Source organism: Sinohyriopsis cumingii, chromosome 1 (genome assembly GCF_028554795.1).
Source record: "Sinohyriopsis cumingii isolate HCF-2022 chromosome 1, ASM2855479v2, whole genome shotgun sequence".
NCBI lineage: Eukaryota > Metazoa > Mollusca > Bivalvia > Unionida > Unionidae > Sinohyriopsis > Sinohyriopsis cumingii.
The window spans coordinates 117,203,542-117,219,507 of NC_142961.1; the positions used below are offsets into that span (position 1 = coordinate 117,203,542).

At 35.8% G+C, this 15,966-nt stretch overlaps 1 long non-coding RNA gene across 1 annotated transcript in view; it reads left to right on the forward strand.

The window, feature by feature from the left end:
- The first annotated feature begins 5,379 nt into the window (after positions 1-5,379).
- The window catches only part of LOC149807717 (uncharacterized), a 43,353-nt gene continuing 32,766 nt past the window's right edge, over positions 5,380-15,966 (forward strand). The window contains exon 1 of the long non-coding RNA XR_016423322.1: positions 5,380-5,941. This is a non-coding gene — a long non-coding RNA (uncharacterized LOC149807717). The remainder of the gene's footprint in view (positions 5,942-15,966) is intronic.

Below are 15,966 nucleotides of genomic sequence, written 5' to 3' on the forward strand. Positions count from 1 at the left end.
AACGTATTGGTTCACTTTCCAATTTTTGAAAGCTGCATTTCCATTGGCTAATTCAAAGACCACCAGAACATGACCCCGAAGCGGTCGTCGTCAGATCTTCACGCAGGACAGCGGAGATCTGATTTTAGTCAGATTGAGGGTGGGTGTCTGGGGTGTTTTTAAATCGTACCTAAACACAAAACAAGTTGCTGCTTTAGAAGTATATATCTAGCACAAATGATAATTCGCAACAATTATTTTTTTTTAAAAAAATTCAAAAAGCAAACTTTTCATTGAAGCATATTTGAAGCTAAATGTTCATGATGTTGCTTCTGTTAAGTCCTCACAGGGTCCGTTCACAAGTAGACGTTCTAACTTATTGTACTAAAAACGTATTATCTCTTGTACAGTCCTGAAGAAGGAGCTCTTCGATGTATGCTATGCATAACATGTGGGTACGAGCAGACTGTTGAGTATATACAGTACATATTAGACAACCGTATTTGAAATAGAGAGGTACTAAAACTACCGAGGTAACTAGAGCTGGGTAAATTGGACATTATCTACATGAACATTCTGGAAAAATGCTTGCGGAGATAATGCAGGTTGTTATTCTTGTTAATTAACAAAATGTGCATTAAATAATTCAGCGCTGATGGAACTCGCTAATGGATTCTAGCGTGCAAGTTAAGTACATATTGAAACATGCGTACTCGAATAATAGGACAGGTATACAATTTAATGATGAGAAAATACAAGAAAATGAGGCAGTTACATGCAGAAATATAAATGTCCTATATAGAGGTTTCTACATCAGACACATTCATTCAAGTCGTGGCGTTTCCGTAAAAGAACGCCAAGACAGGTACAACAACGTTTGTGATCACGTCGATGAGCTATGGGTTATAAAATGTATTTACTAAGTCAAATCATTTATCTTCAGACTGTAAAGAAATAAGATAACTTTAGGACAAAACCAAAAGAACCTACATTAATATTTGTCTCCAATGTCACGATACAGATAACAAACAAGGATGAAGTGGTATTTTGTTTTTTGCATAATATAAACGCGGGCCCCGGGTAGCCGAGTGGTCTAAAGCTTTCGCCTTTACCGATCGCTGCCATTTCACCTCTGTCCACGTGGGTCCCAATATCGAGCTCAGACTATGTGGGTATGTGCAAAGGTTTGACAGTAGCGTCCAGTGTGTCTGTGGTTCATACTGGGATTTTCAGGGGTTCTTCTTCCACCAGTTATACTGACCGCCATGTATAGCCTATCTTGTGCTGAAAAATGGCGCGAGACTCATAACAACAATAACATAATACTTAACAATCTCTTATCTGTGGATACGTTTGTATTACTACCTAATCCCAAAAGCAATAGTATGTAATACTGTTCCAAAATGAATAAAGGTTATTTTAAATTTATGATCTGTAATTGTATTGTCTCACCTCAAAATCGGTTGTACAATACCATGATAAGTAAGTTTTGTCAGAAGCAGATACGGACTCCATCCATGAGATTAATAAGTTGGTTATATAATCTTTTTTTAGAGTATGGTTGTTGCAGGACATTACACGGAGCAAGATTTAAATATTGCAATCCTGGCTTATCTCCCGTACATACTCGTTTATACGCCGGAAGTTCTGGGTCTGAGTAGATTGTCAGAAGTAATCAGTAGAACAAACGTATTCTCTGTTCTGAAGGCCCATTATGCTACGGCAGATCAGGAGATGTGTTGTTTGCAATTTGACTCGACTTATTAGCGGTAGCATGTTTAATTTGATAAGTCCAGTTTTCAATATTATATACCAGAATCAACACTATTCTTTAAAAATATATTTCATACAATTATTAAATGAATCGCAGTTTAATAAAATGCGTGATAATAATTACATCATTTTTGTATATTCCATATAATTTTTGGTAACTCTCTACCATGCTCTCCACAGAATCCATCCAAATTTGAACATTTCTTTTCTTTTAAAATACTTTTTTAAAAAAAGTAAAAATTAAAGCGCACATTTTTAACGTGCTTTTCTTCATGAAATTCCCTTAATTCAGCACCATAACGCATTATTGAAATTACCTAACAATGAAATGAATTATTTTTTTTCTATGATTAATATAAAATGTTTATGCAAAGAAATTTAAACATATCTGTTTATGAAAATTCGGACCCATCCTCCATTCTTAAAAACATGAAGGCCTGAACCCTCATGTCATGCCCATGATACAAGCATTGCTGTGACCTTGACCACAAGATGAAAATGGTACGAACCTATCGTGTTGCAAAACGAATTATCATATCTCCATAATGATTCATCACAAGAGTGAGGGGGAAAATAAACATAACAAATTTATAAAATATTTTCTCAAATAAAACATTTTTAATCAAAACCTTAATACAACATTCCTATGATTATGACCTTGACTTCAAAGTCAAAGGACCAGGTCATTAATGAGGTAGGTAAAATGTCATGGAAAGAGACATGCTATCCAGGTTCATCAGATGGCGGGATTCGAACCAGCGTACTTCTGTTCGAGATATAAGACACTAACTACCGAGACACGACAGTTTCAGGAACTAGGATTCTTGCTACAGTATAATCATGCATGTGACAGGAAATAGCATCCATGATACACGTATCTTTTATTATTGTTAATACAGTATTCTGACTCCCTTTTGTAATTGCGCATGTTTTTGAGTGTTGTTAATATTCCACAGAAATTAATGCCTCCAGATTAACCTTGGGGTCTGAGCACCAAATGTTGAAAATTTATCATTTATGAGGGTGGGGTGAGGTGAGAGAATGGGTAATGTCATAACAAGAGTCAAATCTCTTCCTATTGCTTCTTCTTTGGTTTGGTTTGTGGGTTTAACACTATCTTTAAGTACATGATAGGCTATATATGGCGGACAGTATATTTGCTAAAGGACGAACTCGGAGAAAACACCGGTAAGAACTACCGAAACACCGGTTTCCCACATGCCCGCATTGGTCAAGATAGAGACGTTCAAGAGTCTGTGCAGGTTGTGGTTCGATTAGACTTTTAAGCGAGTATAACTGTATTTGAATGTGCACTTATGGCAATAATTTACAATCGAACTGTAGGACGCTGCGATACAAACGAATCTGCAATTTGTGTTTCGTTGCGATGCAGAAAGGATATAAGTATATAGCAATTTGACGAATTCTTGGTTATTTTAAAGAAATACTCCAACTCTCCGGAAGTTAGTACGTCTTTGTCATCTTGACCGAAACCGGGTCTCTGTTTAACAGACACAAAATGGCTGATATGATGTGGAAAAAAGATTATTTACTTGTTAATTTCTCAGTCAGCTTACAAATGCCTGTATGTTATCATTCTTTTCCTTTCTTTACATTCATTCATCTTTCTTTTTCTTATTCATCCTCTTCATTATCTTCATCGTCGTCATCATTGTTATTATTGTCGTCGTCACCGTCATCATCACTATCACTATCACCGTCATCATCATCATCATCATCATCATCATCTTCTTCTTCTTCTTTTTCTTCTTCTTCTTCTTCTTCTTCTTCTTCTTCTTCTTCTTCTTCTACTACTTCGTCGTCGTCTTCTTCTTCTTCTTCTTCTTCATCTCAGTTTTATTTTCTTTCATTTCAGAAATTGTTTTCTTTTGCCCAGTAAACTTTCATAGCACTCATGCAGTCATGACAGAGTGTCATCGTCTGAATATATATATATATATATATATATATATATATATATATATATATATATATATATATATATATATATATATATAGATACATACATACATACATACTCGAGAATTATTATAGATATTGTTAATATAGAGTAGACGTGTATTATTTGACAAACTCTCTTTCGTCGACATCACTTCCCAGATCTTTTGCATGTAAACCAGTCCTACGCTCTTGAACAGATTATCTCGATTCAGAAAGAAGCCCATAAATTCCTTATGACAAGGATGTGGTTTTCCGAACATAAAGTGCTTGATGCGATCATTATTGCCTTTTTCGTTTGATATCTTATCACTATATCCATTAGGTAATCTCTTCACCAACACCTGTTATTTGTAATTCCTTTCAGCTGTGCTAACTCTCTCATTATCAATTGTTAAAATAATCGGTAACGTACAGTAATAACCAGGAACGGCCTACCCTCCTCATATTGTTGTATATAATAATACTACGCACGTGCCGTTTGCATACGATTCACATTTGTATAATGACTACGAAGAAGTCAATAGGAAAACTTTTTTTCTCATCCTTCTGCCAGAAATGTTACCCCTTGTTGCAAGAAAATATATTACATCAAAAGGAAACCTATCAATCTGCAATTGAATTCTGATCGTTCGAAAAAACAGATGATGAAAGTGACGGTCAAATTGTAAGTATTATGGTCACGTATAGGTAGCAATACGCTGAGTACAGTACCTCTCGTGTTTAGCAAAGAAACGAATTCCAGGAGAAACGTACAAGAATATAACGACCGCATGACGTAAACATTTTGTGCATGTGGCGCGACTTTGATGGTGATGTAAAGACATGTAACATTAACAAAAGCGAATATTTCCCGGAAATATAGCATACGTTGAATGGCACGTGTTTGAATATCAACCAATGACAACAGAAGTCTAAAATATATATAAAAAAATCTTTTTCAGTTTTCGAATCCACTCAAAAAGTATTGCAGACAAAAGTGTTAACAACGTTCATGACGTAGCAAATGAAAAAGACTGCATAAATGCATTTAAACGACTAATCAGACATATGGGTTCTGTCGGTATTGTTCAAAATGTTAACTTAAGAAAGTATGGGATGTGTTTCAAGAGCTAGCATGAAGAATGATCTTTGGTGCATATGTCCTTAACATTCATACGGGCCTTTCCTTGATAAGTGACATGCAAAACAGAATACGTACTTTCAGTTTCCGTAAGACTGCATTAGCGACTAATCTACATTCTTAATGAGCACCTCTGTTTCTTTTGCCCACAATTCAGTACTTCATAAGTTCTCCGTATTTTTTCATCCAGGTATTTTCCATAGAATTTTCAACTGTCTGATTAAAATAATAATTTTAGTTATAGAGCCATCGTGTGCATTTTCATAATCATACGTCCATGTACACACACATAAAAAAAATTGTGCATTCCTGTTAAAAAAATATCATCATACATTCTATAGGAAAAAAATATTCATATCTTATGGAAGTGTAAATTTTCTATCGAAAAGTATGGAGACTTTTTGTTGCATGTGTGTCGATAATATAATCTTACAGATGTATTCCTGCAATTTGAAAGCGAATTGCCATTGAGAAGAAGGATTATGTTGGATAAGTGCCTCTACTAAATAGTCTGGTGTTATAATTATCCTAAAGGGTTTTGCTTTTCCTTCGCTCAGTGGTATTTCGTATTTTGCAGTAGGTTCTCTCACTGTTCAGTACGTGGAGGAAAGCTGTAGCAGTACAAGACGCACAGTCTCGATTTAATGTTAGAAGCGCGTTAAATAATTACTATGTAACAATTTTAGCTTGACCAGGAGGACTTCAACGTTTGGCACGTACGAGCCAGCTTGGTAATCAGACTTGATCTAAATTGCTTTGGAGCCAGCATGACTGACTCGTACTGGGACAGAGCTTATGAGCTGCAAATTGCTCCCGTGCTTCCAAAAAGCTATTTTACACAACTTTCGTTGCTGAAGAACCAAATAGGAACAACAGAGCAGTTGCCGAGGTGTAGCTTATTTGTTAAATCGTAAGATCGATATTGCTTATGCCATTTGCTGTTTCCGATTTGTGTCATCACTTGCTGAGAATGAGTGTGTGTTCCACCACCGCTGCAGCCTCCACTAAACAGGTCCGACGGGACAATCGTAACCCGAATACTAGGACACGCGCAAACAGTTCCCATCGGGGACTGGGCATGGATAAAAGGGATGACCAGGGTCAAAGGTAAGAATTTGGTAATGCTATGATATTTATTTGCCTGCATATCTGATTAGAAAGTCGAGCCATTATGAGAACCTAGAAATGCTGACATTATTTATTTCAAATACTGGGGTTCATGATTATCATCCCCTGACAGAACACATCCATAGACTTGAGTAGCTACATGAGATAAAGCTAAGGACGTTATGATTTCTAGATTTTTTAATATAGATATGTAACAATAACTGCAAATGTGTCGTCCAGGCACACGATATTATCTGAATCGAAGGACGAATAATGTTTTTAGTATCTTCCAAAGGGGAGGGAGGGTTGATGCTCGAATTAGGCTGTGATTTACGTCAAGTCAACTTCAATCGAAATCGACATTGATGGGACATTATTAACTGTGAAACGTAATTCACTTTATTCCGGCTTATATTGGGCACAGTGTCATGAGTGAAAAACGCAACCGCGTTTAGTTTTAATTAAATACGGTGATATTTCCCTATCTTAATGTATTTTCTCATAGTCTTGTAATAAAAATAAAGACGAAGGGCTTTTTTCCCTTTATGCTAACGGAAAGGGTTTCACGGATCGGCAGGAGGATGCAATTCGTTTTCGTTCCAAAGTTTCAGCTTTTAGACCTATTTCTATTTTTAGACCTATTTCTAAGACCAGAAGCATCATTGTCTTGTGCTTTGTCGTTAAAATTCTATTTTTTTAACGGAATTATCGACTTTTTGGAAATCCAAGTCCAACATGAATATGCTTGTAGTAGCAATCTAATGTATTTACTTTGAATTGACCTGGAAAGGGTAGGACAGCTTCGGATTCAGAATTAAGAAGGACTGAGTGGACAAGGTTTCAGTGCTTGAGCACCGCCAGTTGAGCTACCATTTTAAAGTTATTTTCCTACTTATTTTTAAGCATATGCAGATATCAAACCAGAGCAGTTAGAGTTGGTCTGGATCCATGATTGCACGAACTTACACAGTAAAACTAAACCGTCCTTTTTTTCCTATACCTTTAAAAACCCACCAATAAACCGCGTATTACATTGTTCTTTAGTAATAGTTTGTTCGGCTTAATTTCAAGGACGGTTTATTTTCGCAATTCGGAGGTCAGTCGCAGGGATCATACCTTAAGCTATTGGTGATAGCTGCCATTAGCTGTCATTCGAACCACCTCGGTTATTTACGAAACATAGATTGACCGAGAAATTGTGAATGCATCAAACTATTTGTTTTCATTCGCAACTTTTCGAAGTTTTGCGGTCAATGCGATCGTAAATATATCCGAGGTGATCCGACAACATTGCGGTTTCGTTTTTGATGGCACTCTACAGAGTCGTATTTTGCATAGGCTAGAATTTTAAGGAAAAAAAATGTCCTCACTGGTTATATTGACTATTTAAAATATGACCTTGTGTATCTTAGGCATTGTTCAAAGGACCTTTAATTCCCTTTATTTTGGTGTATGATTAACGTGTGTAATATGGGTTATAAAGTATACAGCTTGGCCTTACTCCAGATGTACATGTTTAAAAAAAACTGCTAGCTCCACTTGGTCATTTTCACTTCCAGGACTTCATAGATAATTTAAGTTCAATATCCAAAGAAATGTCAGCCACACTACATCAAAGAAGCATAGAGGTATGCCAGCATTATCTCCATTGTGCATGTTACAAATGCAAACATCTTCACCTTACCTACGTCACTCTCTTAAAAGTAGATAATAACTGGTGAACGCCCTTTATGCAAGGAGATTTCGGCGAAAGAACAAAATGTACGAGTTTTCTGTGATTTACTTCGCCAACATACTTCCGAAGTATATTTGTGTCTCGCAGAAATGACCGAGGTAGTCCGAATAGTGGTGGACATTTTAGTTGGGCGTAATTTTTAGTAACATTCCTAGTAGGTAGACGATGGGGAAAATTGTTTATGCGTATGTGTAATAGCTAATGCTTATTACCAGAATGTGAATGAATTTTTAAAACTATCTATTCAATGCATCATAGATAGAAAATGTGTTAATTTGACATTAATTGATACATTGTAAGATGAGATTTTAAAATTTCTGTTTCTTCAGTAATGACATCTCTCTCTCTCTCTCTCTCTCTCTCTCTCTCTCGCCTTTGCAAGCACAAGATAGAAAGTTTTTGACAAGCTGATAAGCTTCATCTGTTTTGTTTGAAATCATCACAAATGTAAGATATATATATATCGTAGAAGGAAAACAATGAATTTATTCAGAAATCGCTGACATATGTAGCGAAAAGACCGAAATACATTTAAAATTATCCATCTCTACATATTTTGCCTGCTTGATGTCATTACATCATCTGGAGTGATTTACGATATAGAAACAAATTATGAGACGGACAATTTAAGTATATCACAGTTGTTATGCGATTAATGCATATAAGTTAACAGAGAGAGAGAGAGAGAGAGAGAGAGAGAGAGAGAGAGAACATGTGTCTTTGTAAAAGAAACACAGATGGTAACATCCCATGGTACAAATGTATCAATCGTCACATAATTAACATAGGCAGTGTATTATTGTTTAGCGTGCCAGACTCCCGAGGTACAGAGTGTCTACCAAACTAACATCGTACCATTCCTGATTGGCTGAGCTCCTTAACACTCGAGAGACTGCATTTCTGGTCTCATTTTGATCACAGTTGGTAGACAAGACGTAAGACGAATTTTATTATAACATAGACCTATGCATATTTATATGGTGATATTGCATCTGACTGACTGATGTATTTTGGAAATTTGTTTTTAGATAGGACCTTGATGAAACTTCTTAAACAGGTCCATGTCATCAAGATCTTAGTTATAATTGAAATGTATGCATATTAATATGATCATGCATTTGAGTGACTGAGATTAACAATACAAGACACTTTATTTTCGATTAGATTTTAACTTGTTAAATAAAAATATATACACACAACTTAGATGGGTGAGATTGTTTATTTACAGGATCTACGCAAACTGAGGAGTTACTGTTTATCTAATTTTGGCTAAGCTCCAGAGACCGAATTTCAATCACATTTAACTCCAAAAGTTTTATAATAAGTGATATCTGCGCATATTAAAAAGATAACCTTGCATCTCATTGGCTGAATTTTGTTACATCTTAAGATCCAGTGATTATATTCGTCATCCTGTTTATATCAGATATAGTAAATGGGTTTAGTATTCAAGATTATGAGCAAGACCTGCTTATTCGTTATGTCTTTATCTTTTCATTTAATTATTTTTTGCAACGTGGGTATGTGAGAAAGCTTGCCAGTAGCTTCTCCTGGGTTGGTGGTTCTTTCGGGGGTTTTCCAGGGTTCTTCCTCCACCATTAATACTGGCCGCCATGTATAGCCTATCGTGTGCTGAAAAATGGTGTTAAAACCTACAACAACAACATAAGACTGTTCGGTGAAATGGTTAAGTGTTACATAGCGTAAACTAGGTGTGAGTTATGAGGCCCACTAAGTCTCTTGTGTCTTTGTTTAAAATGTTCCTTACTTTACTATAAAGTATCATCGAGCCATTTGTGATCTAGCCAGAAGTTTGAGACCAAGATATTACTTGACAGTCGACATGAGCTAGACGTTTATGCTCGTTTATAAGACGGGGCCAATTACAAACAAGATAGACTCTGATCCCTCTCTTCGCATAATGCACGAGGAGATCAGGGTCTGTGTGGTTTGTTCTACTGATTGCTCCTAACAAACTGCAAAGACCATGATCTGTTGGCACATTATGTGACGAAAAATCTTAGTCTGTGCAATTTGCAATTGGACTCGACTTGTGATTACATCCGTACTCACAGTTAAAAACTTTAATGCAAAATTGGTAAATTCATCCCTAAAGGATGATCAAGACTTTCAACCTAAGAAATGAGTAGAATGTCTTCAACTGGCATAAATGTATTCTTTATTGTAAAGGAATCATGACGTACAAGTCTTTAAACGGTCTTTCTCCAGATTGTATCTCTAACATAATTGAACTAAGATCATCGAATACTGAGCGTAATCTCCGATCGACGACTAACAACGATCTCCAGATTCCTTGGTCGAAAACCAATCATTACAAAAGCTCATTTACTGTATCAGCACCTACTGTATGGAATTCCTTACCAGTGAGGATACATAATTCAAATTCCCTTGCATCTTTTAAAATATCATCAAATAAATTCTTTCTAGACCAGCTGGAACGACATATTAAAAGCTCTGAATAGAAAACTTTATAGTCATATCCATAATTGATATATCCAGATTTTATTCGATATATATATATATATATATATATATATATATATATATATATATATATATATATATATATATATATATATATATATATATATAGTAAGACTTATGCTGAAATGTATGTACCTGTGTATTGAATATTGTTCATATTTGTATGTTTCCCAGTATAGTCTCACATAGTCATTCATGTTAAATATGTACGAATTAGCGTGCGACGATACCTGGTTGTGTGCATGGTCATCTATTTTTATTTTGTGTATTTTTGTGTTTTTTTCTTATTTTGTTTTACATATTTTTTATATTTTTTTAACATAGCCGATTGCAAAAACTGACATGGCACATGGGTCAGCCATGACCAAATATGTTATTCTCGTTAAAGATAGTTGATTAATATTATTATTATTATTATTATTATTATTATTATTATTATTATGTGGAAGCAGGCTGCATGTAGGACTTCAGACCGTATGGGAGTGAAAAATGTAGTATAGCTTGTGTGTGTGTGTGTGTGTGCAGATTATAAAAGTACAGCCAGGATGAAATTTGGATGGTCCTATTTCACACACCTTCATAGATGGCGCTACTACCCACTTCTGTTAATTACTGCCCAGTTTTTATCATTCTAAGCTGTACGATTTATATTTTTTTTTAAAAAGAATTGAGAGTATTTAACATACAGATTCATCCAAGTATGCATTAGCGTGTGTAAAAGAATGTAATAAGTAACACTGTATGGAATGCCAATATTCACACCCTTTTGAGTTCAATACTTTCTCTGTGTATGCGTCTTATGTAGTTGTTTGCTTTAGACAAAGGAGCCCGTACGGCCCGAAACGCTCAGACTAGATCCTGGTTTTTTGCACTCTGTTTTGTTGTTGTGTTTAATCTACCTGTTAATTACTGTCCTTTCTTCTAGTCATTCCAAGCTGTGTGTGTATATATACACACATGAATGCACTCACGCGCGCACAGGCATACACACACACGCACATACACATACACACAAATGTCTAGACCTTTAGAAGTAATGAAAATTTCAGCAGATGACGATCCAACAAAGAAATAATTAACAACAGCCAAGCCCACATTAAAGACATAAGCCGAGAGAGAACAATGCAGATTGTTGGAATATCTTAGTTCCAAATCATTAAACTATTGTCTCCATTGTCAGTCAAGTTTGTTTTTTCCCCATCAAATTTCAAACCCAATTTTAAAAAAAAGAAATTATTGTACCTAAAGCCTTTCTGAAACTCCAAAACCTGTTTTTGCGACTTCATGTGCATTCCTAACAACCATTCGATTGATTATAATGGATTAATTGTGGATGGGAAAGAAAAAAAAAACTCATTGATTTTCGAATAAATCATTTATAATACAACAAATAAAATAATAAAAAATGTATTATCATTTTAAAATGTACAGAGTGCTGACTTTTAAGATCGAACCCGAGGAGTCCACGAGAATGACTGATAGGCCTACCTTTTTTTCAAACGCCTTTTTGGCAATGTTGCTGTGGAACATCACTGCAGATTGTTTAAATGGGGACAACAATTTGATGTGCATGCTTCATCACTGCAGATTGCATGACTGGGGACAACAACATGATGTGTACGCTTCATCATTGCAGATTGCATGACTGGAGACAACAACTTGATGTACACGCTTCATCATTGCAGATTATATGACTGGAGACAACAACGTGATGTGTACGCTTCATCATTGCTGATTGTATGACTGGGGAGAAAAACTTGACGTGTACGCTTCATCATTGCAGATTATATGACGGGAGAACAACTTGATGTGCACGCTTCATCATTGCAGATTATATGACTGGGGACAACAACTTGATGTACACGCTTCATCATTGCAGATTATGTGACTGGGGACAACAACTTGATGTGCACGCTTCATTATTGCAGATTGTCTGACTGGGGAGAACAACATGATGTGTACGCTTCATCATTGCAGATTGTATGACTGGGGAGAACAACTTGATGTGCACGCTTCATCATTGCAGATTGTCTGACTGGGGAGAACAACTTGATGTACACGCTTCATCATTGCAGATTATATGACTGGCGACAACAACTTGATGTGCACGCTTCATCATTGCAGATTATATGACTGGGGAGAACAACTTGATGTGTACGCTTCACCATTGCAGATTGTATGACTGGGGAGAACAACTTGATGTGCACGCTTCATCACTGCAGATTGTCTGACTGGGGAGAAAAACTTGATGTGCACGCTTAATCTTTGCATATTGTCTGAGTGGGGAGAAAAACTTGATGTGTACGCTTCATCATTGCAGATTATATGACTAGGGACAACAACTTGATGTACACGCTTCATCACTGCAGATTGTATGACTGGGGAGAAAAACTTGATGTGCACGCTTCATCATTGCAGATTGTCTGACTGGGGAGAACAACTTGATGTACACGCTTCATCACTGCATATTGTCTGACTGGGGAGAACAACTTGATGTACACGCTTCATCATTGCAGATTGTCTGACTGGGGAGAACAACTCGATGTGTACACTTCATTATTGCAGATTGTATGACTGGAAACAACAACTTGATGTGTACGCTTCATCATTGCAGATTGTATGACTGGGGACAACAACTTGATGTACACGCTTCATCACTGCAGATTATATGACTTTTGAGAACAACTTGATGTGCACGCTTCATCATTGCAGATTATATGACTGGCGAGAAAAGCTTGTTGTGTACGCTTCATCATTGCAGATTGTCCGACTGGGGACAACAACTTGATGTACACACTTCATCTCTTAAGCATTACACTAAAAACTGCTGAGAACATCTGTGTACGTTTTTGTGGTAAGACCACAATCCAAACCATCCTGGAGCCAAGCCAAAAGCTAGCTACTGATGTTAATAGTTAACATACGCCGGGGATAGAATGGGGGGGGGGATGAGTGACTTCCATGTCTTGGAAATTACTTTTTTTTTATTATCTGGCTATTATTGCCCATTTACAAGACAGAGTGATACATATAAATCATATGCGGAGAGTATGATATTTCCCCGAGTTTGTTTTTTATGTCAGGAGTTTTCAAGGACTTGTCTACCATTTCGGAAGTATTTTATTACATATGGGTTTAGCGTGAATGCCGATTTTCATTTCAGATGTATTTCGTTATAATCCAGTGTCAGTATTTCACGAAATTACTTTCCTTTTATTCAGTTAGCCAAGCAGCCTTGAGAATGTATGTTCACAATTGTGTTGGGCATGCGCCTGATACTTTATGTTTACATCTGATCTCTCCGCACAGGTCATTCTAGTAAAAAAATTCCATGTAAGGATTTATTTCCTATACATCCAGTAACAATTACGAATATGAATTATGAATATGAATGTTGTGAATGTTCAGGTAAATGTAAAATTATCTGTTCTGAAAATGACGATTTCCAAGAGAGAGAGAGAGAGAGAGAGAGAGAGAGAGAGATTACTCCAGAATCGATTCTGAATATCTATTTCTGAGCAAATGTAATTTTTTTAACCTTTGATTACTTTTGGTCTCAATTACGCGCGCTTCAGCTAATTAGTAAAGATTCCTAATCTGCTTGTAAGCTTTAATCAGCTTATCAACCAATGCGTGATAACTGTTAGATAAGTCTACAGAGAAAATAGGCGATTCTATGTAACTTTTGTTTCATATTAATCCGAATTATTTTCAGTTCGTAGTTTCTATTTACGACATTCCATTCTGAGATTGTCCTTTCTTCGACAATCAACAAAGACTCATGATTGTTACTACAAAAATTTATTTTCGAGACATGGTGTCAATATTATTATCATTTTCTCCCCTCTAGCTTGCAAAAATATTGTCTAAGCTTATTTTCCGATGTGACGAACGTCTGTTGTGTAATAACTTGCTTGGACTAGTTAATATGTTTTTGTGCTGTTTTTGGTTCTGTTTGAAATGTTTGCGTTCATAAATTTCTTATTAATGCCTAAGTAATAAGTAACGCATTTGAGTATCCATGGACATCGTTTTCCAATCAAAGTTTTGGAGACAACTTTCAGATTCTGTCTCTTCATTTTCGACGCAAACTCTTTAGAGTACATGCTTAGAAGTTTGTTATCATCTAAGTCGTCGTACCCACCACCACCATCCTTATAATAAACTTCATAATAATTATTTTCATCATCATTGTTATCGTAATCCTTCTCCTCTTACTCTTCTTCTTTTACTTTCCTTTCTTCTTCTTCTTCTAATTATTATTATTATTATTATTATTATTATTATTATTATTATTACGCTGATAGAATATGCATTAAATTGCCTGACTTGTCCAGTCTCCATCCAAATGATATAAAAATAGGCATATATTTTTGTAATCTTATTAAAATAAGTCTGCTTAATAAATCAGATATGAATGTATTGTCATCATGTATTGTCATCATGTATTGTCATCACGTATTGTCATCATGTATTGTCATCATGTAAGCGATAAACATTTTAAATTAACTATACAATAGGAGAATCTGCCTAGATATGAAAGATTGTGCAGAGAACTGTGTGGGTGATGAGTTTCATTATCTCCTTGAATGTAGCTATTTCAGAGAACTGTGTGGGTGATGTAGCTATTTCAGAGAACTGTGTGGGTGATGAGTTTCATTATCTCCTTGAATGTAGCTATTTCAGAGAACTGTGTGAGTGATGAGTTTCATTATCTCCTTGAATGTAACTATTTCAGAGAACTGTGTGGGTGATAATTTCATTATCTCCTTGAATGTAGCTATTTCAGAGAACTGTGTGGGTGATGAATTTCATTATCTCCTTGAATATAGCTAGTTCAGATAACATGATAACCTTGAAATTAGAAATTATACTCAGACGTTTATGTGGCCGCTTGGTTAAACTGCTCTCCCCTGGTAAAAACGACTCGAGTTCAAATTCAGCACGGCGCGAATTTTTGTAAAATTTTTTCTTAACGTGCTATTTCACTTTTAAATGCGAAGGTGAATTATGTAACCGTTTATATATTTCTGTGAGAATAATCACAAAATACCACAGAATATAAACTGTGACATCGCCTGGGATCCAGTAAGAAATCAACTACTTAAAAAAACTAAGTTTTTCACCCATTGTATTAATTATATATGTTATTCATTTGAGCTAGCCTGAACGGGTATCGAACCCGCCGCCTTTGAATTACGAGTCGGACGTTCTATCAACTGAACTTCAGCGGCTCGATGCACAATAAGTTATTATATTTGAGAGAATGGAGTTTCATATTAGACTCGCGTGGAATTTCAATATCGCATGAAATATATAATGTAATAGTGTAAAACAGTTCTCTCCAGAGGTTTTATAAAGAGAAAAGAGACCAAATAATATTTTTAATTAAAAAAAACCCAAACCAAATAGGACATTAATATGTGAATTTAGTTCGTAAGACCACTATTATGATTAATTAGGAACTACACAAAGCTAGTAAGTTACATAAGTGAAACATTGATTTTAGGAGAGAACTGAGCTTTACTGTCTGGTTGCCCAGTATAAATATCGATGCATTATCGTGGTGTAAAGTTAATTGTTAATATAAGCTGCAACTCTCTCTCTCTCTCTCTCTCTCTCTCTCTCTCTCTCTCTCTCTGCGTGTGTGTTTTAGGATCTAACATGGGTGTACTACAAGTAATTCGTATCCTTGCACCTTTCCGGAAATTGTTATGAATATCCTGTTCATAACAAAAATCAAACGTATTTTAGTGTGATGTTGGTAAACAGTGTTTGGACGATA